This window comes from Lepidochelys olivacea (genome assembly GCF_965140295.1).
Source record: "Lepidochelys olivacea isolate rLepOli2 genome assembly, chromosome: 7".
Taxonomy (NCBI): domain Eukaryota; kingdom Metazoa; phylum Chordata; order Testudines; family Cheloniidae; genus Lepidochelys; species Lepidochelys olivacea.
Window position 1 is genome coordinate 44771689 of NC_140417.1, and position 24994 is coordinate 44796682.

The window sequence follows — 24994 nt, forward strand, 5'->3', positions numbered from 1 at the left end:
CAACTGAATAAACTGAAATGTTTTTTGTAATGTAAAAGCTAACTGCTGGAATAAGTGATGCTGAATGTTCCAATACTTACTACTTTACATAAACTATCAAAAATTTACATGGATTTGAACCTAAACTCCAGATCCATACATCCCCAGACCCTGATCCTCCATCACCTTGCATGATCATTGATAACCAAATAAGAATGTTGACATCTTTCACTTGCTTGGGACTAGTGTAAATGACTGCAAAATGCCCAAGCCAGAGAACCAGGCACTCAGACTTCAAATTGCTGGAAATCCAGATCCAAGTCATGCTGCTCAGGCACATCTCTAGGTAGAACGTGGCTAATGATTCCTTGCCTTCTTCATTCCTGAGCACAGAATTAATAATCTGTTTCTCTGAGTAATGCTGTTTATTCTGTCTCAGCCCTACTTGATGTAAGTCACTTGAACACATTATACAACAATGCTGTAATTTTAAGACTAGGACAAGTTCTTACCCCATCGGAAATAAATAAATATATATATATATATTTTTTTTAAAATCAACAGCCCTGCACCCTAAAAATCCACATTAATTCCCTTAGCTTTTGAAGTTAGAATAGCATAATTGTGAAACATTTGTTTTAAGTATTAATTGCATTGCTTGGTGCCCTACATTCCTTCCAGCTGTTCCTCTATACAAAATAAGGCCCTGATCCTGCACTGGAAGACCCCACTGGTGTAATTCAGTGTTTGTGAAGAACCCCATTGAAGTCCATGGATCAGCAGCCCATCCAGGCAAATCGCAAATAAGGAAGTCAGAACCTCATTTGTACACATGCTTTATTTTAAGCAAAGAAGTTGTTGGGAAGAAGGGAAACCACTGCCCTACAAAGAATTTCCACAGTTTGTATATTAGATCTGCTCCAAGAATGTTTAACCACCAAGGATTGCACTGCAAACAGTGACAGTTTACTAATATATGTTTGCTCTAGCACAAGCTAATTAACTCCAAAGGAAACCTGATAGAACTGCAATTTGTCTGAGTTTACCTAAAAGAAAAATTTGATGTGCCCAGTAGGTGATCAGCAAAAAAAAAAAAAAAAACCCACCAAGAATATTCTTCTGTTATTAACCAAACTAATTTTATATTTTGATTGACTGGTCTATAGTTACTCCATACCCATTCCTGTGTATCTGAGCTACAAGCACACTAACATTATACAAATCTTCACTTAAAATGTTTACAGACTTCCATGTCAGAACCCATTAGAAGAAGCTGACTCACTGAAGCAGAAAAATAATTGTACTGATAAACTGTTATCCTTTTACCTTTAAACAAAGCAAGAACCTGACAGCTTTTCTTTTTTTAAAAAAATGGTTCAACTTATAATAATCCTGAAAAAATACTTATAAAAGTTTTTTTTTTTTTGGTACATCGCATTTAGAGACAGTCAAAAAATAAAGGTTTAAGAGCCTACTGCCTCAACATTTAGCTGGCACTATCATTATTCTATGAGATCTTCCCTTCCCGACAAAAATCATCACTTTTCCTTTTCTGGGATAAGTCAAAGCATTTTCATCCAGATTTCCATTGTGTTCAGAGCTATTAGACTCTAAAAATATGGATTTGATTAAAAAGGGGCAGATGAGGCTCAGATGCCTGTAAATGACACTATTTCCCAAAACATACTAAAACAGAAGTCAATGAGAGTTTTGCCTGTATAAGAAACAGAACCAGTACTTTGCAGGGCAAAGGCTGCGTAGAGTAATTAACAGATTTTAAAATATACTGAATCTGAATCGGGCCTTTGGGATTTCTTTTGTGCCCCACTTAGGGGAAAAAAGGTAGACACATTATTATTGGTTTAAAAACAAATAGATGGGAAAGAGCCTGTGCTACATAACTGTGTGCCAGGTTGAGTGGCAGTTCTTCCAGAAGCAACTATCAGCCCTTTTGGTTCAGTGCAAGTACAACAACAACACAGGTTGCTGCTGCATTATTGGGAAATAACCTGCCATTATTAATTTGTTACTATGTCCCCCTGATTACAGTGATAAATATCATTGTGGGGTCTCAGGAGAGCCTGCAGGTGCTCTCTGGTCCTCCTTTTGTTTTTAATGAAAAGCCCAAGTGCTTGCAAACTTTTCCGTAACCACCACCACCACCAACTTGTGTCTGGGATACTAGAAGTGGCCTACTAGAATTTTGTACCCAACTGAAGAAAAATAAGGAGAAAACAAATATAGACATTGTTTTCCATTTTGTCATAGGGCTTTTTTTCCCCCTTTTGCTGTGCTTTGAAAACAAGCAGCAGCTATCTTATATTTAATAGATGTACAGGGCATGTGGTAAGCTGGTGACTACAATGGGACTGGAAGTAGGTTCAAGAGCCCATTCTTCAAGCAGATGAAAAAGAAAAAATGCTGCAAAAATAATACATGCTATCAAAAGCATGAAATAGGTACCAGCTTCACAACTGTTTCAGCACTATCAAGTGTCATTACACAAAAAGACACCTGTACTCCTTCACTACTAAATTGTAAGGTAACATGCCAGATGAATTCTGGGGAAGGACACTGAAGACAATGACACTGATGTGGAGGTTTAATCTATTTTAGTCATAGTTCAAGTGAACAGTTTATTCAGCACAACTGAGTAAACGTATGTGCCATTAAATACCTTATTACAACATCTGCTTATCAGGCATTGGAAGTATAGCAAGAAGCAACTGAACATTAAAAGAAGAATGGATAAGCAGTTTTCAAATACAATACAGCTCTTAGCACCCACTTAAATAGCACACTCCAACTACTTGGGGGGCCATGGAGACAGGGGAAATAATTAGCCTTCATTCCAAAAATCTTCACATTGAAACTTATGAAAACTGTTCTAACTAGAGAGCATTCTACTCAGCTACCATACTGCTGGGTCTTGGACGAGTCAATTTTGGAACATATAAGCCCGTGGAAAATACAAATTGATAAGCAATTATATAAAATTACAGCTAGCTTCTGAAAAGCTAATATTAAAAAGGGGCACAATCAGCTTAATCACATTTCTATCTGAAACCTTTATACCGACTATTGTTACAATTAACACCCAAGATTAATATAACTGAAAGTAGGAGCAAAAAGGTTTCTGGGTTGGGGTCTTTTTTTTTTGTTTTGTTTTTTTTTGCAGTCTATTTTATCCATTTGACAACACCCTGCCTCTAGTCAGTTTCATTATTTCTCCTTGACTATTAAGTTTCTCCCTTCCTTGACAGACCCTCAAAAGCTAAAAGGGGGAGCTAAAACCCCTCTCAATATAAAACAAAACAGGAAATTAAGAAGTCAGCAGACACTACTTAAAGGGTACTTTATAAAAAACTGGATTTTTTAAAAATAATGTTAATTTAGAAAGAAAACAGTTGACAGTCTTTAAACTATGGATAGTCTGATATTAAAAATATTAGACTATGTTTGAAGGCTTAGTTGGAATAAAACAGGAACTAATGGAAAGAAATTGGCATGGGTAGGTTGTCTTATTTGGGACCCCATTATGCAAGTCAAACAAAGAAGATATTTAAATCTCCTCTTTCAGAATCATTTTCACTACAGGTAAAATGTTATTTTAACTGTATCTGTGGAGAGTAACAGTGACATCCAGTGGAAATTCTCATTAGTTTCAAGATAAACTAATCAGGAAGGTCACGAGTACTACACAATACCAGTTCTCAGGAACTCCCCATCGTGAGGTTCTCTTGTTCCTTCCTGCTCATCGATACAAAATACCATTATCCGAACAAATACAACATGATTCTAAATGTGTAAAACCATTCAAAAGCAGACTGTGAGGAGTAACAGAGGGATCTCATTAAACTGGCTGAATAGGCAACAAAACAGCATATGAAATCCAACACTGATAAGTGCAAAAGTAAGGCATATTGGAAAAAATCATCCCAGCTATACATACAAAATGAAAGGGTCTAAATTAGCCGTTACCACCCAAGAAAGATCTTGGAGTCACTGTGGATAGTTCTCTGAAAACTTCTGCTCCATGTGCAGCAGTGGTCAAAAAGGCTAACAGGAACTATTGGGAAGGGATAGAAAATAAGGCCAAATATAATAATCCATAAAACCATGGTACGGTCACACCTTGAATACTATGTCCAGTTCTGATTGCCCCATCTCAAAAAGGATATAATGGAACTGGATAAAAATTCAGAAAAGGGCAACAAAGATGATCCAACGGTATGGAACAGCTTCCATATGAGGGGAGAGACTAAAAAAAGAGTAGGACTGTGCAACTTAGAAATGAGACGACTAACGGGGGATATGAAAGATCTATAAAATTATGAACGGTGTGGGAAAAAATTAATAGAGAAGTGTCATTTACCCTCTCATACAATACAAAAAACAGGGGTCACACGATGAAATGAACAGGCAGCAAGTTTAATACACACAAGAGGAAGTACTTTTTCACACAACTAACCTGTGGAACTCATTGGCACATGATATTGTGATCGCCAAAAGTATAAGTGGGGTCCAAAAAAGAACTGGATAAGTTTATGGAGGATAATTTGGTCCATCAATGACTATTAGCCAAGACAGTCAGGCTGCAACCCCATGCTCAGGGTGAACCTAAACCTCTGACTACAGGAAGTCAGGAGTGGAAGTCATGGGTGGATCATTCCATAATAGCCCTATTCTATACCTTCCCCCTGAAGTCTGGTACAGGCCTCCACTGGAGACAGGATATTGGGCAAGATGGACCGTGTCTGTCAATATGGCAGCTCTTATGCTTCCTTGTCAAGTCAGTGTTAGCATTTGAATTTCTGGAATGCTCAAATTCCTCAAGTTTGGAACTATTCCACAAATCAACATATTCGCATCTGTAGCTAAGAAAACACAAGCTGTACTAATTTGAAGGAACACTCAGATATACACCACTATTGCTCATCTCTAGAGGCAACCCCTCAGGCTAGCACACAACTAGTTTTTGATTCTCTAAAAACATAGAGCTTATCCCCAAAACACCATGCGTGTTTTTGTTTAAGATATACTTCTACACAGTGCTGAAATGCAGGATAGGTCAGATAGCCCACATATGCATCCATCAACTTTATCCAAAAATATTTCAAATGGAATCCCCTTTTCCTGGCACAGAGAATGTTGAGTTCTAACATTAATACATGGCTCATCTACATTAGCACCCTTGTTTTTTGTAAACCATGGAGTATTCATTCTAGTATTCCATGATTACACAGAAGATAAACACATTAATTTCAATGAATCAAGCAATTTTAAACTCAAAAGGCACCATTGCCCAGCTGCCTGATGCACCTTCCTACACTGATCAGACTAGGCACTGACAAATTTGGGATATTTCTGGTGAAAGGGCATCACCATCTAGCTTTGCTAAATAAGGAACAAAATAAAATGCTGATGGGGAGAACAGCTAATGGCCAGTTAGAGTTCTTACCACATGTATTTCAATAGTCAATTTAAGACAAAGAGCTCATGAACAAAGAGAGAGGAAGTGTTTATGGAGAACATTTAGATTTCCATACACGACATTTGAGTGTACGTTCGCTCATTCCTTTAATACCCACTTCCTCCCCAGCATTTTCATTTTAAAAAAAATAAAGACAAAAAAGAGCAGCAGTTCCTCTTTTCTACAGATGGGCATTCCTATCATGAGCTTCTCTTTTCCCTACCCCTTCCCCTCCTGTTTACCTTGCTCTTCTCCCTCACTGTCTTGGTCTCACCGTGTTCTACTCAGTTGTGCTTTATCTTTAGCCAATGTCACTTTGGTGACTAAGAGACAACTGTTATTAGGTAAGTGTTTAAAGGTAACATCCAGAAGCATAAAAAAAAAAAAACAACCAGAATTCCTACACTGTCTCTTCAGAGTGACCAATTTCTATGGCATCCAGGCATTCCATTTGGTTTGTATTTTGTGCCAAAATTCCATGGTATCCATGGTTTCCATGCATCAGTTATTATGCTCACGTTTTCTGGGCCATATTTTCCTTGTTTCCATGCCAGAGCTGGAAGAAAATAGCAGTCTGTGGTGTTTTCCAGGCAGGAGAGTATATCTAGTAGTTGGCTCTCAGTCCTGTGGTCATTAAGACTCCATGTGATTTTTGGAAAGAAAAACTTTACACTTCGTATTACTTATAAAGACTAGTGAGTACTTACCTTCTTAACAGAGATGTTTTGGAGTCAGTATCTAATGCGGGTTGAGAGACTCAAATGACAGGATTATAAAAGCAAACAATGGAAAAACTAATTCCACGGTCCTACTATGGAAAGTTAAATCATAGGAAGAGATTTTTTGGTGAAATATTGCACAAAGTTTCCAGGTCCTTTTCCACTCCAGTAACTATTTGAACTACCTAATTACCACAGTGATCAAAGAACCTGCCAAAAACTGTGTGAATTTGTTAAGACGACTACATCGGGAGGTTGTGGAAGCTTTTTCACTGGAGGTTTTCAAAAGGAGGCTGGATAGCCATCTCTCTTGGATGGTTTAGATACAACAAATCTTGAATCTTGGCAGAGGGTTAGATCAGATGATCCTTGCAGTCCCTTCTAACCCTATGATTTATGACTTTGCGTACATGCATAACATTTTGTAACTAGCAAAGCTATGACCAGGTGTGCAATTACAGAGCCAGATGTCTGGTGTTCCCTTTGAAGGATAATTCTTCGGGAAGGTGGAACTTCAAGTACTATCAGTTGCTCCTAAAGGAAAAAAAATCCACTCTATTTATAGTAAAGAGAAGCTAGAGGCAGGATTCATGTCAGAAGTTTTCGCTAGGTAGGATAACAGCCAATTATCTTGATTTGTAGATTAGGGTTATGCTCTCTCTCTCAGGTCAGGTGATTTGACTCTCTCCTTCTTGCTCCTGCTACTTCCCAAACCCAGGAGGCAGTTCTTCTGATCTCTGATAAGAGGAGGTAGTTTTAGTTTTACCTTCCCGAACCCTCCTTGGCCATCATATCTCCCTACCACAATGCAGCCTGAGCATTTTTAACAAAAGACACCAACAGCTTTAGTGTCTAAACACTCAAAACACTGCGAGTCTTGAATGCACACAAGTGATCCCTGATGGGCCAACATGCTGTGTGACTTCAGAAGGATTAATTAAAAAAAAATACAAATTCAGAACAGTTTCTGTGCTTAAGGCACCATGACACGAATTCTGTACTAGGACCAGAAGAGGAATTTGAACAGGAGAGTTAGTCCGAAGGACTTCTACAAAAGCCCGACTGACTACTGTTTTATAAACCACTCAAGATAATTCAAGGGAAGTATACGAATGGATAGCTATCAACACACCAATATTTTACATGCTTATGTACAAGTGTTCTTAGATGTACGTGCTTTTAAAAGTCAAAAGACATAGGCTCAACGCTAGAAAGAAAGACACATGCAGCAAAGCAGAAGCTGCTATGATTTACATTTAGCGTCTCATTTTATTTACTGGTGTCATTAATTCCTTTGTAGTCAAATAAGAAATTAAAACGGTAACATTTTCATTTGGTATTTCACTCACTTTAAACTATTAGTACAAAGAAACAGTCTATGGTTTTATAATTAGCTAAGGACTGAATCATTTATACCACCCATCTCTCTCTAAAGCTGACATAAAATAATGGTTCGGGGGGAAAAACAAATCTTGCTTCTGTCTCTCTCTGAATTATGCCTGAAGTATTAAAATAAACCACAAAGCAGCAGCATAAGTGGGCGAATTTACATTAATTAGCCTGAAATGGCACCCCGAAATAAAAGTAATTTTCCCCTCTCCAATAATGCCTGGTCGTGACTTGCTTTATTGTCCAATAGTCAGAACATTCAGTAAGTGCCAGATACTAGCTGAAGAACAAGTCTACTCACTTCTACAGGAGGAAAATAAAAGTCTGATCATTCTCATTCGTATTTCTGCCAAAAAAAAAAAATCTTATCTAAGCAGAACACTTTCTCTTAAGGAAAACAATTGTCTCAGACTTCGCTGTTAATATCTATTAATCGTCCTAGTGGTTAAATCAAATCACTCAATGAATCTTCAAAAGCAAAAGTTGATGCAGCATATCTCTTGCTTTGAGGAGACAAGGTGGAAAAAGGTGAGTAAACAATCTGAGGTTAGGGAAAACTATGAGAGTGGTACAGCTCAAAGTAAGAGGACAGCATAAAGCTTTAGCATCCCTCTCCATCAATACAGTCAACACAGCAGGAGTAAATGCAATAGTTTCAGGGGAGGAGTACTTTAAAAGGTGGGGAAAGCACATGCTTGTAAAAAGATCTCTTATTTTAGTTGGCTATTAAAAGCTAAAAGTGCACAGAAGACTAGAAAGCTGTTTCAAGATACTGTACCAATACTGACAGGTTTCAGAGTAGCAGCTGTGTTAGTCTGTATTCGCAAAAAGAAAAGGAGTACTTGTGGCACCTTAGAGACTAACATTTATTTGAGCATAAGCTTTCGTGAGCTACAGCAGCTGTAGCTCACAAAAGCTTATGCTCAAATAAACTTGTTAGTCTCTAAGGTGCCACAAGTACTCCTTTTCTTTGTACCAATACTGTTTCCATAAGCCCAGATTTTTAAAAAGTATTTAGGTATTGCTGCACTTAGCATTGCAATGCTTAGCTGATTTGGGAGCCTATGTCTCATTTTTATTGCTTGCTCTGATACAGTTTGCAATCAAATGTACATACCTTGCTCGCTCTGCATCTGAGATAATGCTTCACGAAGACCACAGTCTTGTTTGTCTAGCTCTGTTCAGGTAAATTCAGACACCTTTCTAACATCCAAGATGCAATTGAGTCCCTCCTTTAATTGTGTCTTGTCTACATCAAGTCTGGTGCTGCTGCAAGGTTTATTGCAGTATTTACACTGGTGGTCACAACAGTGGGACTCTTTCTTCCCACATACCCACTCCCCAAACCACTCAATTTAGTGCTATGAGCGGCCCCAGACTAATAAAAAGTCTTCACAACTCAAGTCACTATACCTTCAAAACAGATACAGAACTTACAGCTGTAATCTAAACTTCCACAACCAACATGTCTCAACCCTAACCTAGAATGACCTCTGCTAGACTACAGCTCTATTTATATGCCCTTTCAATCCTATGCCTGTCTGTGTGGGCTGCTAAAAAGGTGCCATCAACTGTGGATTTTAAACAGTTTAATTAAATCCTAACCTTGAGAATCATTTCTCTAGAATGCTTTGAACATCTTGTTTGATATCAAAATGTTTTTAACCATTCAATATGTAATTCATCAGCCCTCAGGAGTAAAATAAAAGCAGTCATCTCCCACAAAATGAAATTTCTAAGCTTTATTGCTGTAAGGCTCCTGATCAAAAAGTAAAATATCAATTTCTACAGCTATGAGTGCATATTTCATACAATTTGGCTTACCATAGCTTAGCATATATTATACAGTCAATGAAATTGGTAATAAAGGCCCAGTTGCCATTTCCAATTTGGAAAAGGTTACATGCATGCAAAACAAAAGTGCATAGAAAAAAATGCAGTTTTAAATCTCTAATTTAAGACACACTGTACTCACTACGCTCTGTCCCACAACTGGAAAGCCAGACAGACAAAAAAACATTTGTTAGTAGGAATAAACTCTGAAATTAAATGACAATTGCATTTTCTGAGAGTACAACTTGTAGTAACAGACTTCCTAAAAAAAAAGTGGCATCTGAGACCTTGGCAGTATGGAAGTTCCAGACTAAAGTGATTCAGCAATACATTTACAGGTAAATATTTTCCTTCCCGTAACTCCAGTACATGACTCTAGAACTGTTGGGATCTGCCTAGCATTTACAGAAAATGGAATATGGAAGGAAAGAGGAGGTTACTCACCTTGTGCAGTAATCGAGGTTCTTCGAGATGTGTGTTCCTGTGGGTGCTCCACTTTAGGTGTTCATGCACCCCTGCGCTCATAGTCTAAGACTTTTGATAGCAGTGCCCAGTTGGGTCACACATGCATGGTCCCTGCCTCGCGCTGCTGCAGGCAGTTACCGATGTCGTGCAACCAACCCCCACTCAGTTCCTTCTCTACGGCAGAGACTAATAAGGAAACTCCGAAGTAGAGGGGAGGAGGGAGGGTAGTGGAGCACCCACAGGGACACACATCTCGAAGAACCTCAGTTACTGCACAAGGTGAGTAACCCTCTCCTTCTTCGAGTGTTGTCCCTGTGGGTGCTCCACTTTCGGTGACTTCAGAGCAGTGCCCTCCGATGGAAGGAGGGGCTTCGGAGTTGAGGTCGTGACCTCGATAGTACAGAGCATCCAAAGGAGGTATCAGATGTTGCTTGTTGCTCTAATGCATAGTGCTGTCTAAAGGTATGGGCTGAGGCCCAAGTAGCAACTCTATAAATGCCCATGATAGGTACATTGTGCAGGGAAGTCGTGGAGGCTGTTTTAAAGGCTCTAGTGGGATGTGAGCAAAAACCCATGGGGGATTGGCAGTCACACTGATGATAGAGTTTTATGTGATTATGGATCTACTTGGAAATTCTTTGTTTAGAGATGGAGCTCCTTTTGGAACATTCAGTGATGGATAGAAACAGTTTGGGTGATTTATGGGATGGTTTAGTCCTGTCTATATAAGAAGCCAATGCCCTCCGAACATCAAGATTATGAAGTGTGTAATGTGTTCTATCTGTGTAGGGTTTAGTGGTGTGGTCTGAGGGAGGCTTTATCCTCAAAGACAACTATGTATGGGGGTTCCGCCATGAAAGCCCAGAGTTCTCCCACACGTCTGACAGATGTCATTGCCACAATAAATGCTACTTTCATAGAACGGTGTAGCAGTGATTATGTCATCATGGGTTCAAATGGGGAAGAGGTGATGATCCGAAGGACCAGGTTCAGGTCCCATTGTGAAGTAGGCTCACATAGTTCAGGGTACGCATTATTGAGTCCTCTGAGGAAACATTGGGTCAGTAGATGGGTAAAGATGGGATGGCAATCTACCTTGGTGTGGAATGTTGTGATGTTAGGTAGATGGACTTTTATTGAGCTCATGGATAGGTCTGACCATCTGAGTTCTAATAGGTAACGCGGTATAGAGGGTAATGTCCCTGGGATGGAAGTCATCTGTTTTAGTTGGCACCAGGCCTTAACTCGTCTCCCCTTCAGGGTGTATGGGTGACAGTTCATAACTGTTCAACTGTGTAACAGTATATTTTGTACCTCCTCTGAACAGATAAGCTCTGGGTCCATGAGCCATGGAGCAGCCATGTTCTGATGCAGGACACGGCCTGAGTCCTGGGTCAGCGGGTGATACAGAAGTGGAAGTGTGATTCATGGACGCACGGTCATGCTGACGGGATAAAGATACCATGGTTTGGCAAGACCATGCTAGTAGAATTACTGTGGCCCATCAGCCTGATCTTGTGGATCACTAGGTTCAAGAGAGGAATAGAAGGAAAGGTATAGAGAAGGGGAATGTTCCACTCAAGGAGCAATGCATCGCCTAACAACTGCACACCAAGACCTGCACCAGAATGAAAACAAGGGTGTTTGGTATTTTGTGCAGTTGTAAAAAGGTCTACTGTGGGGAACCTCCCAGTATTGAAATACATGCAGGAGTACTGAGTTGTCGAGCTCCCTTTGTGGTCCTGAGAAATCTGTCTGCTGAGGTATCTGCTGTGCTGGTGTGGATTTGTGTCTGTTGCACCAATGTCATGGTTTTATGGCTTGCACATAGAGGTATTGTGAGTGTGCTCCCCCTTGTCTGTATATATAATACATACAAGCTAAGGCTTCAGATAGGCTTGTCCTTGATGAGTGGCAGGAATTGGGAGCAAGCACTGCAGACAGCTTGAAGCTCCAATAGGTTTATGTGTCAAAGGGATTCTGCAGAGGACCAGCAGCCCTATATAGAATGTGGGTGCAAGTGTGCGCCGCATCCCAGGAGTGAGGCATTTATTGTCTGAATGAAGCATGACCCCGTGCATACGTTGGTCGGTTTTGCCCACCAGAGAAGGGGGTCCTTTATTTTGCCCGATATCATGGGGTGCTTGTTTATGCTGTGCCTGTGTGGAACAAGCGGATACGTAGCCTTCCTTGTAAGCAATGGATGTTTAATCTGGTGTGTCTGACAGCAAATGTTGTGGCTGCCATGTGGTCAAGGAGTTGGGGGCAAGTCCTGGCAGATACCTGTGGGCTATTTCACGCAGTAGGTATGAGGCCAGTGACAGAGAGAGAACGTTATCTCGGTAGTGAGGCTATGGCCTCAATACAGTTGTGGTTGGCCCCAATGAAGTCCAGCTCTTGCACTGTTGTTAGAGAGGCTGGTTGGTATTTATTAGGAAGCCCAGATTCGTGAAGAGGGTCACCACCTGTTTGATGGCTTGCAATACTGTTTGCTGGGTTGACGCTTTTAGCAGGCAGATGCTTATAGTGTGTAGTGTGACCATCTTGAATCGTTGTGTTTCTGACAAACTTGTTGAATTATCGGAGGTTGATGGCTGGGATACAGCAACTTGAGAAGTAAATTGTTGTCCCCTCAGGGCCTGTGTCTGCGACCTTGTGAGTCAAATCACCGCTGTTGTTGTGAATACATTGGTCAGTGGTATCATTGGGATGTAAACTAATTCCTCTGTTTCCTCTTGGGTTTGGGGTGATAGGTTCCCAAGGATTGGAGAGTCACTCGTGAGTCCATGAGTGGAGTGAGTCGTCTGTCTTTTTGGCGAATAAATTGGGCTGGCAAGTCTTCCACCGTGGATTGCACCTCTTCGGGGAAGCCAGAAAGACAGAGCCATGAGGTCCTTCTCATTACAACCACCGTCGACACAGATGTTGCAGCCCTGTCCTCAGAATCAAGTGCTGCAAATTGTTATCCCTTGTCCTTGTCAATAAAATTAATCAATTCGGACATTTTTGTTTAGTCTGTATAGTTGTATTTCGTTAGTAATGTCGCATGGTTGGCTATGAAGAGGTGAGATGTAGCCAAGGAGTGAGTAACTTATTGCCAAAACTGATCAAGTCTTTTCCAGTCTTTATCCTGAGCTGTGTTTCTGGGCTGTTGTTGCATGCCACGTCGCTGGACTGCATCTATCACTAAGAAATAAGGCGCTGGATGCGAAGTCTGTGCCCTTTGTTGGTACACACCTCCTGTCAGACCTCCCGCCGGCTGGAGAGGCAGCCACAGGGGTCCACAGAATGACCATTACAGGTCCATCAGTGCCTCATTCATGTGAAGGGCAATTTCTTGTTTTAAATGAAGTGGATGTATGCAGAAGTCCACTAGCCCATGCTGTATCACGGGGACCTCCTCAAGGGAGATGTCCAGAGAGGGCCACCCTCTCAAATAAGCCATGGAACAGTTTGAAATCATCCCCTATATTAGGGGGAGGAGGCATAAAGGTGTCCTCTGTAGACAATGATGGCAAGTGGGTAGGTGATGTCCCCTGCAGGAGTGGGGGTTCTTCCTCCACTTTCCCTGGTACCACTGAGGGTGCAGGTACAGAATCTGTGGGGAATTACTGTGTGCTGGGTCTGGCTGTGGCAAGAAGTCCCCCCTCGTGTGGGGCACATGACCCATGGAGTCCAGTATACCCATTGGGATGGGAGCGGCATAGGGGGTCCCCATACCACTGTAAGTACCTGGGGACAGCATAATATACCCCAGGAGAGATTCCTGGGTTGACTGACTCCTGATGGATAGGAGCCGGTGGGGGAATAGCTTCTGTTCTTCCTTGTCTTCCTCCTTCAAATAAGGAGCGAGACAGTGAGTGATGTTGGGGATGCAGGAAGACTTGGTGCCGAGGGTATCATTCTCGTATTGGTACCGCGGATAGGGGGATCGGGGCAGAGCTGAATACCAGAACCCTCTGTCTGAGGAACTGCTGCTGTGCTGGTTTGACTGGTCCTTGCGGCTGCCTCCTTGTCAGTGTCCGGACTGTGGAAGAGAAGGCGGCACTGCTGGCTGCGCCTCTGTGAGTGTTGGGCGCCACGCCGCCGTTTGTACAGCGCGGTGCAGAGACACAGGGTTTTGGTTTCCCCTTAGTGCCTGTGTCAGAGCCGGCTCTTGCAGAGTCTCTGGCTCTAGCAGTGCCAGGATTTTCCACTACTTCGGCTCCCGGTGCTGACAGCACAGCCGGTGCCGGTATTGGATGCCTGCCCACAAAGCGGCTGTAGATTGTTGCATGGAGGCACTGGGCTCTGACCTCCCCTCAGTGCCTGTGCCAGAGCCATCCCCTGCAGTCTCTGTCTGCAGCAGTGCCGGAGCTCTAGCCACCCGAGCTCCCAGTGCTGACAGCACAGCCGGTGTTATTATTATCCGTGGGACAGCTGTGGGGGGGGGGGGGTTTGGTTTGTTTGTTTTTTTTTAAATCCTGTGGTGGGGATCCAGGTGCTTCCTCGAGTGACGCCCGGCGGGGCACTCCGATGTGGGGTTGGAGAAAGGACCCCTGTCCGAAGCCACGGTTGGCGAAGTGAGGTGGGAGAGGAGGGGTCCTGAGCCTCCTGCTCTGCCACAGGTCCAAGAGATCTCTCCACTCTGTGCCATTCTGGCCATGAGCCTGAGGCAATGCAAAACTTTGTGGCATGCCTGCTTTGGCCAGGCAGCAAACACACCGAACTTGGCTGTCAGGGACAGGCACTGTGAGCCTGGAGGCAAGGCGCTGAAAGCCCAGGAAATCGGGCATTCCCGTTGGGAAGGGGGGCTTTCGCTCTCAAAATGTTGTTTTTCTGAAGTTCCTGGCCGTGAGGTGGTTGGTTGTTTTTTTTAAACCAAGGAGAAAAGAAAAGGGAAACAAGCTAAGTAGCTGCTAACAAGGAAACTAAGTAACTGACTGTAACTAATTAACTACAAAAGTTAGCTGCTTGCTCTGACTCCTAGCCAAGGGCGGCAGAGAAGGAACTGAGTGGGGGTTGGTCGCACAGCATCGGTTAACTGACTGCGAGGCAGGGACCACACATGTGCGACCCATCTGGGCACTGCTACCAAAAGTCTCCGACTACGAGCACATGGGCGCACAAACACATAAAGTGGAGCACCCACAGGGACACACATCTCGAAGAAGAAAGATTGTTCAGGAACAAGTGCCTCCAGCACTTTACAACTAAAGGTTGTATCTGCTGTGATACATCAATGCCTTAAGGCCACATTGAAGAAGGCAAAGAAGCCCAAAATATGGCACTGCAAATCTTAACCCGTCTCATGGGCATCCTCTCTCTTAGCGAAAGATGGAAACAAAGTCCTGACGCTGAAAGGATATTGCTTGTGTTTTTGTAAGGCTTCTGGGTAGTAAGTTTGTTTTATTTCATTAATGTTTGCACTATCAATTAATATTATATCTGTTCATTGAAATACTTCAGTAAGACTTAGTCCTGTATTACCCAATGCTGAGGATGTTGAAGAACTGAACTTGCAATGCTCTAATTCCATCATTTGCAGAAAGCATGCACCCAAGTGTGAACATCTATTATACATTCTTTTTATTTAATTAGAAGCTTCTCCACAGAGTTTTTATTAATCAGCAAGGATGGGAAATAAAAACCCAGGAAAAGTGAAACAATGAGATTTTCATAATGTGACTTCACTCAACCTGGCAATGGTTCTTTAGGCATCACAGCTTGTCAGATACCACAGTTTAATATAGGCCAGTAAAAAGATTTGTAGGAATTGAAAACAGTACATTAAAATTATAGAAGCAGAATCATAGAAGACTGGATTGGAAGAGACCTCAGGAGGTCACCTAGTCCAACCCCCTGCTCAAAGCAGGACCAATCCCAACTAAATTATCCCAGCCAGGGCTCTGTCAAGCCCAGCCTTAAAAACCTCTATGGATGGAGAGTCCACCACCTCCTTAGGTAACCCATTCCAGTGCTTCACCACCCTCATAGTGAAATAGTGTTTCCTAAATATCCAACCTAGACCCCCCCCACTGCAACTTGAGACCATTGCTCCTTGTTCGATCATCTGCCACCACTGAGAACAGCCGAGCTCCATCCTCCCTGGAATCCCCCTTCAGGTAGTTGAAGGCTGCTATCAAATCCCCCCTCACTCCTCTCTTCTGCAGACTAAACAAGCCCAATTCCCTCAGCCTCTCCTCGGAAGTCATGTGCACCAGCCCCCTAATAATTTTCATTGCCCTCTGCACCCTCAGCAAGTTCGCAGCGATCCATCTCATTAATAAAGATGTTGAACAAAACCAGCCCCAAGACCAACACCTGGGGCACTCCGCTTGATACCGGCTGCCAACAAGACATCAAGCCATTGATCACTACCAGTTGAGCCTGACAATCTAGCCAGCTTTCTATCCATCTTACAGTCCATTCATCCAATCCATATTTTTTTAACTTGCTGTCAAGTATACTGTGGGAGACCATATCAAAAGCTTTGCTAAAGTCCAGATATACCACATCCCCTCCTTTCCCCATATCTACAGAGCCAGTTATCTCATCGTAGAAGGCAATCAGGTTGGTCAGGCATGACTTACCCTTGGTGAATCCACGTTGATTGTTCCTGATCACCTTCCTCTTCTCCAACTGCTTCAAAATGGTTTCCTTGAAGACCTGCTCCATGATTTTTCTAGGGACTGAGGTGATTCTGTAGTTCCCTGGGTTCTCCTTCTTCCCTTTTTTAAAGATTGGCACTATATTTGCCTTTTTCCAATTGTCCGGGACCTAGCCCGATTGGAGACGTTTGTGTAAGTATTGCAAGAAAGGTCTGCCATACATTGCATAGTTATCTGCTAATATATTGACAGTTCTAGTGCTGTACAAAACTTTTAGAGGTCTTTGTTCCTTTAATTCACACGTTTTGAAGATGCACGTTTTCCACAAAGAAAGATAAAGCTGCTACGATCAAATCTAGTTTCAAAACAGAAGACTCCCCCAATTTATTATAGGTGACACAAGGAATGATATCTACAGTTACAGATATCTGACACTTTCCATGATCAGACCCCGGTTTTCAGCTGCTTATAACCAACATTGTCAAATTTTAATAATTTGTGCTGAAATTTTCCATGGTGTCTGCCTGCCTCAGGCTGAATTTTTTGAAAGTTTCAGCCAATCCAGAGCTTAAGGCTAGGGAAACATGTTCTCGAAGAAGAAACAGAAATTCCATCATGTGGCATCATGCTGACACCTACAAAGGTCATCAGCAGGGTTGGAACCTTTAGATCCACTGCACTGAGCTAACAGAGTAACTGAAAGCAGTAGTAGACTGTCATCCTCTAAGTGGAGCAAAACTAGAGGAGGGGCATAAGACTCCCACTGCATAATTCTACAGTAATCAAACATTGCACTACCACTCCTACTTCAGTGTAGTGTTTTTGGCTTTTCCTGTAGAATACAGCAGCAGTTTATCTGAAGGGCAAGGTACAGTATATATTCACATCTGATCGTGCAGGGCATTATCTGTTAATGGGAGTTCTAGTTCCATGCAGCTAGATGAAAATTCACGCCAAGAGGGGATGCGACAGCAAGTAGAAGAAAAAAAATGCTAAAAGGGAAGTATGAGCTGATGCCAAAATTAGAGATAGTTACTAATTTGAAAACCAAGAGGTCAGAACAGAAAAAACATATGACATATGAGTAATTCAGGAAGAATTTACTTACATAAAGAATGACTGGATAATGGAATGAATGCAGCACTCAGCAATGAGAGCAATGTGACAGACCACAGGGCAAATGTGGAAAAGAAAATGGTACAACAATAAACAGATTTAGCTGGGAGTAAAATGAGACCGGTAGTTTGGATTTGGGAAGTCTGTAAAATCATAGATCTTAGCCTCCTCCAGGATACTAGGCAAGGGTGCCTGTTACTTCCATTGCTTTTTGATTTAGCTCTTGAGCCCCTGGCAGTAGCTATATGGGCTCACCTAGATACCCGAGGCATATAACTGATTCCATGGAATATAAATTGATGTTCTATGCAGATGATGTTCTTTGGTATATATTCAAACCAGAAACCACTATTCCAGCTCTCCTATTACTAATTTAAAAATTCAGAGCAGTATCTAGTACTAACTAAATTGGGAAAAACTGAAACTATTGGAAATCTCCTGGTTATCATGTAGGGCTTTTTCTGAATGGAATTTCCATAGGCAAACTGATGCAATCAGGTACCTGGATATAAAAGTACCAAGAAACATTAATGAACTATTTTCTTTCATATAACTAGTGATACAAATAGGTGGCATCCTCTCTCCCTGAGCCTGTGGGGAAGGGTTAATACAATAAAAATGAATATTCTCTGCCAAGGCTCGTCTGTATTCTAAATAGCCTACCTGTAAATATCCTTCCATCTTATTCTAGACAATTTAACAACATTATGAGAGCTTTTCTGTCGGGTCCAGGTCAATGCCTATGACTACCATTTAAAAAACTCCAGCTACTTTTAGTCTGGGTAGGGATGGGCTTCCAGACCTATAAAATTACTATTATGCTCTTATTGTGTCAGATGTCAAAGTGGGCAAAGCATGCTAACCCCAGTATACTCGCATGGGTGGAAACTGAATGGGTACTGATTAGGGCTGTCGATTAATCGCAGTTAACTCATGCAATTAACTGAGAAAAATTAATCGCTATTAAAAAAATTAATTGCAATTGATCACAGTTTTAATCGCATGGTTAAATAATAGAATACCAATTGAAATGTATTAAATATTTTTGGATGTTTTTATACATTTTCAAATATATTTATTTCAGTTACAACACAGAATACAAAGTGTACAGTGCTCACTTTATATTTTCTTATTATACATATTTGCACTGTAAAAATGATAAAAGATAGTATTTTTCAACTAACCTCATACAAGTACTGTAGTGCAATCTCTTTATTGTGAAAATGCAACTTACAGATGTAGATTTTTTTTTTTTTTGGTTACATAACTGCACTCAAAAACAAAACAATGTCACCTGAAAGTGAAAACAGGTGTTCCCATGGCACTGTCGTAGCCGGCGTCGCAAGATATTTACGTGCCAGATGTGCTATACATTCATATGCCCCTTCATGCTTTGGCCACCATTCCAGAGGACATGCTTCCATGCTGAGGATGCTTGTTTAAAAAAAAAAAAATGCACTTCTTAAATTTGTGTCTCAACTCCTTGGGGGAGAATTGTACGTCTCCTGCTGTTTTACCCACATTCTGCCATATATTTCATGTTATAGTAGTCTCAGATGATGACCCAGAACATGTTTGTTTTAAGAACACTTTCACTGCAGATTTGACAAAATGCAAAGAAGGTACCAATGTAAGATTTCTAAAAATAGCTACAGCACTCGACCCAAGGCTTAAGAATCTGAAGTGCTTTCCAAATCTGAGAGGGACAAGGTGTGGAGCATACTTTTAGAAGTCTTAAAAGAGCAACACTTTGATGTGGAAACTATAGAACTTGAACCAAAAATTAACCTTCTGCTGGTGGCATCTGACTCAGATGATGAAAATGAATGTGTGTCAGTCCGCACTGCACTGGATCATTATCGAGCAGAACCCATCATCAGCATGGATGCATATCCTCTGGAATGATGGTTGAAGCACCTGGTACAGAAATATCTTGTGACACTGGCTAAAAAAGTGCCATGAGAAAGCCTGTTCTCACTTTCAGATGACATTGTAAACAAGAAGTGGGCAGCATTATCTCTTGCAAATGTAAACAAACTTGTTTGAGCGATTGGCTGAACAAGTAGGACCGTGTGGACTTGTAGGCTCTTAAGTTTTACAATGGTTTATTTTTGAATGCAGGGGTTTTTTGTACATAAATCTACATTTGTAAGTTCAGCTTTCATGATAAAGAGATTGCTCTACAGTACTTGTATTAGGTGAACTGAAAAATACTATTTCTTTTTTTTTTTACAGTACAAATATTTGTAATAAAAATAAAGTGACCACGGTATACTTTGTATTCTGTGTAGCAGCCGTGTTAGTCTGTATTCGCAAAAAGAAAAGGAGTACTTGTGGCACCTTAGAGACTAACCAATTTATTTGAGCCTAAGCTTTCGTGAGCTACAGCTCACTTCATCGGATGCATTCAGTGAATTCTGTGTTGTAACTGAAATCAATATATTTAAAAACGTAAAAAACACCCAAAAATATCTAAATAAATTGTATTCTATTATTGTTTAACCGCACAATTAATCACAATTAATTTTTTTAATTGCTTGACAGCCCTAGTATTGATGCATCCAGTTCCCTCTGAGGGTCTGCTCCATTCATCTTTTGTCCAGTGGAGAAAAATAAGGTGCCTGCTGTGGAGGCTACATGAAGGGTCTGGGCCAACCTAGCTAAGGGGTACCAATTTCATCCTAACCATTTTGGAAGAGCATCTATCTGGGGTAACCCAAACTTGTAAATTGGGGAAAAAACTATAATTTAGAAGAACTGGCTGAACAGGCATCATATGGATTTCCCAATTAGTCATGGATGAGGGCTGTGTATCTTTTCTAACACTTAAACTAGTGGTTCTCAACCAGGAGTACGAAGATGTCTTCTTGGGGTACATCAACTCATCTAGATATTTGACTAGTTTTACAACAGGCTACACAAAAAGCACTAGCGAAGTCAGTACAAACTAAAAATTTAAACAATGACTTGTTTATACTGCTCTATATACTATACACTGAAATTTAAATACAATATTTACATTCCAATTGATTTATTTTATTATATGCTAAAACATGAGAAAGTAAGCAATTTTTTTAGTCACGGCATGCTGTGACACTTTTGTATTTTTGTGTCTGATTTTGTAAGCAAGCAGTTTTTAAGGGAGGTGAAACTTGCGGCATGCAAGACTATTCAAACTCCTAAAAGGGGTACAGTAGTCTGGAAAGGTTGAGAGCCATGGACTTAAGCAACTAGATGACCTGCCAATCTCAGTGGAATGGCAATACTTGATAATAACTAAAACACTTGATAATGCATCAATTTGGTCCAGATGCCCTAGGACTTCCAGAGGCCTTAGATCTACTGGGAACTTTGGAAATACTTCATAAACTCCACAGGCCCATGTCCACTACGTATGCTTTACTAAGGAAGAGGACTTCCATTGGTCTGGAGTTTTTTGTGAGAGCATGGGAAGGGGAGTTATGACAGTCCTTAAAAGAACCCTAGTGGCAGAGCATATTACAGAATGTTAAAAATGTTTCTGTGGATCTCAGGCTACAAATGACACCACATCTTTTCAAAATGTATTGGACGCCACAGATACTGTAAAAGATGGGGGCCTTGTCTTCTGATATTTGTTGGCGCTGTAATAAAGAAAAAGGAAGCCTGATGTAAATGCTATGGGACCGTCCAGTAGCCAGGCAGCTATGGAAAGAGGTGGACACAAGAATGGAAACAGTGCTTGGCTTGAGCAACCAAACCTCAGCCGAAAATTATATCCTATGGTATATACCTGCTATGCTGAGTTTAACTCCACCACAAAGATGTTGGTTCTTGAGAGCTCCAATGATTACTAAGCACATGATTTTACAAAAATGAAGAAGTAGGCTTATGCCCAGAACAGAGCAGTGCTATTCGACCCGAGTTAGCAGCAAAAAAAAAAAAAAAAAAGATAGCTTATCAATGTCAAGAGCAATGATATGAATTCAAATAAATTTGGACCTCTATTTCTTGATATATCTGAATAAGGAATGCTGAGTTAAGTGGAATGGAAGCTTAGAATTATTTGAGCTGACTTCTCACTTTTTTCCCCACCTCTTCCCCTCCTGGCCTATCCTCTCTTCCCCTTTTTGCCAATTTGTGCATGTCATTTTGTTTATTATTGTTACCCGCCTTAACATGTTATGTCTGAGTAATATTCTCTAATTTTGTATTGTCAAAGTTGCAAGACCAGACAAGTTGAAAAGATGCATAATTGCATAATATTGTTCGATAATCTGTGAAATGTGCAGTATTTGCTGGCATACAAACTGAGTGATTTACCTGTTTGTATTTTTACTGTTTGCCTCTTTATGAAAATTAATAAATTAATCACACAAAAAGTAAGTCACAAATCTTGATGAACTATATGCTTTACTTCTACATCATCATTATAATGAGTAACTAGTAAGTAAAATGTATTTGAAAGTAATGGTTTGATGCCTTGGCATGTATTGCATTTCAAAAATAATATTAAAAAAAGAAACAAGGGACAACATAAAAGATATCGCAGTTAAGCATATGAATGAACTTAGATGGCAAAGATAACATGGAAGCATGCAGCAGAGATAAAAAGGTAGAGCCAATGACTATTCACTAGGGCTGTTTAAAATTATTCAGTTTCTTCGTTGTTCGGGAAGGATTTTATCCAACTTACAAGGTAGAGCCATTTTTCCTGAAGTCACTAAGAATCAACATTAACGCTTCTATAGGAAGATGTCCCAGCCCCTTTTACGGACGGCCATTTTAGAATGACAGATGCTGAGGAATTAAGACATTCACTGAGTAAGCGACCATGGGAGGAAGTATTAAATCCACCAGTGAAGGAAGAGTTCCAAACTTACTTAGCTTTTCCAACAAGATAAGGTCAAGTCAAGTGTGCTCAGACCAGAAAAGCATTGGTTTAGGAAGAGAACATGCTACTGTCCCTTTGGTTAGAATGTACTGCAACTATACCACTATTGTTCGTGAGTTTGCTATACCACTAGCTTCTAAATTTCACAAACTGTTAAACACAAATTGAAAATTAAGATTACTATTGGAAAACGTTTTACTGAGCAGTGTTCCCCTTAAGACATGTAGAGGGTGTGTGGGTATACACACCAATCCATCCACATCTACACCCACACAAATTAAAATTTAAGAAGGATAAGAGGACTATTTGTTAGAGTGGAAGCATGAAGCTTTGAGACTAATTTTGCACATCTGAATACATAAGTTCAGTCTTCCAAATAGGCACACCTGAAACACTCAGACATATCCAGATGTGTTGTTCTAAGTTACGGCAACTAATTTAATACATTTGCTGGCTGTGCTATTTAAACACATCCATAACATTTCTAGGCTTGGAAGGATTAGATGTTTACTGGTAAATGTCTTTTTCATTGTACACACAAAATGAAGAAAAAATATTTCACCAATAACCAAATTTAGATCCAGAAAGGAAGAAAACGCTGCTTAAGATCTTAAGAGTTTAACGACACTTACTTTGTATATTTTGACATGTGATGTTGAAATATTTGTTTTTATGGTCATAAAGATTTAACTTTTTGAATCTCAACATCTACAGTCATTAAATAATTATTGTGTGACCCCCCTCGATAATTTACCCCAACTTTAAAAATTTAAATAGATAACAGAAAAAATGCTTACAAAAAAGCATCGGGATTAGCTGTTGAAATTATTAAAAATAACTGAATTCTGCAAAGCCTATTTATTTCAAAAACCAAGATTCTGCAGACAGACCAAAGGCACCAGGACTCATTCTGGAATACGTATACGCTATATTTGTTTTTTTTTTTTAAAGTAAGTATTTGACTCATATGGTTGCAAAAATCACATCTGAAGAGGTATAGCACACTTCCTCTGCCATCAGTGATAATCTTACCTTTTGCCATGTTCATCATCATACGCTCACATCTTCACACTTTTAAAAATTCCTCACTCAAGACCATGTCTCCCCATGTACCATAGTGCGTAAAACTTTCCTCACAGTAAAAAGAGTTTCACGGAAGGGCCTAGAGCAAGCTTCGCAAGCATCAGACAAAAAGCAGGGCTTTCAGAAAGTAAAAATCAGCAGAAAATACAGCTGTACATTCTAAAATCCATCTCAGCCTATCTAGTGTAACTCCTGCACTGCAGTAATATCACATACTTCAAAACTTAGATGCTAACATGCCTAAACAAAGGCCAATATTTGAGCTTAAGAAAAGAAGTCTATTTAAGATACTGAATTTTCCTTATTTTCGTATGTATGAAAAGTTATATTTACAAATTTAGCTTAAAACCCACAATTTTGTTCACCACCACCCTTTTTAATGCACAAATACAGATAAATATCTAAGCAGTTTCCAAATGCCAATGTGATATCAATTGTTCAGCATTTGCTCTTCAAAGAATTTACTATACATAGTCTTCCTAGAATCTGGAAAATAATACCAACAAATATATCATATAATGAAATACATATGCTAGTAAAATCATGTCAGTAATGTAAGGGAATTACATCCTATCAATATGCTTCCTTTGTACTGAGAAGAAATTATGACAGTGTGATCAACTCTCTGTGAAGAATAAATTATAGGATTAAAGATTTCAGATCACATGTTCCAAGAAGATGGAAATATGTTCTTTAGGCCTCATCCTGTCATATGCACAGACTCCTGTGCCCACAGTGAGCCCCACTGATTCAAGCGGCCTCTGCAGAGGCATAAGCATCTATCCATTTGGAGTCATTTGCAGGATCCAGACTTTCAATCCTAAACTCTTTCTTCAGACCCCCATCCTATAACTTCCTACATGCATGGTTAGCTTTAGGCATGTAAGTAGCCCCTTGGACTTCACTCACTAGTCACATGCTTAAAGTTGAGTGCTGAAGCATTTACAGGATTGAGATCTAAAACTAAGCTGCTTGTGCCTGGAACCATATCTTCCTAGGAGCTTAGAAAGCACCTAGTGAGATGCCCTGATCCCGATTTGGGTCTCAGGAATTAATGCAATGCTGCTACCACCACCATCTATCCCTTTCTAATGGTTCCTAACATTGTTAGCTTTCTTGACTGCCAATGCACATTGAGCAGATGTTTTCAGAAAACTATCTACAATAATTCCAATACCTCTTTCTTCAGTGATAACAGCTAACTTAGACCCCATCATTTTGTACGTATAGTTGGGATTATGTTTTCCAGTGTGCATTACTTTCCATTTATCAACAGTGAATTTCACATGCCATTTTGTTGCCCAGTCATCCAGTTTTGTGAGATCCCTTTGTAACTCTTTGCAGTCTGCTTTGAACTTAGCTATCTTGCATAATTTTGTACCACCAGCAAACTTTGCCACCTCACGGTTTACCCCTTTTTCCAGATCATTTATGGATACATTGATCGGCCCCAGTACAGATCCCTGGGGAACAC

At 40.5% G+C, this 24994-nt stretch overlaps 1 protein-coding gene across 4 annotated transcripts in view; it reads right to left on the reverse strand.

Moving 5' to 3' along the window:
- Positions 1-24994, reverse strand: part of POC1A (POC1 centriolar protein A) — a 107441-nt gene that overhangs the window by 21704 nt on the left and 60743 nt on the right. The gene's annotated exons all lie outside the window — the stretch shown is intronic.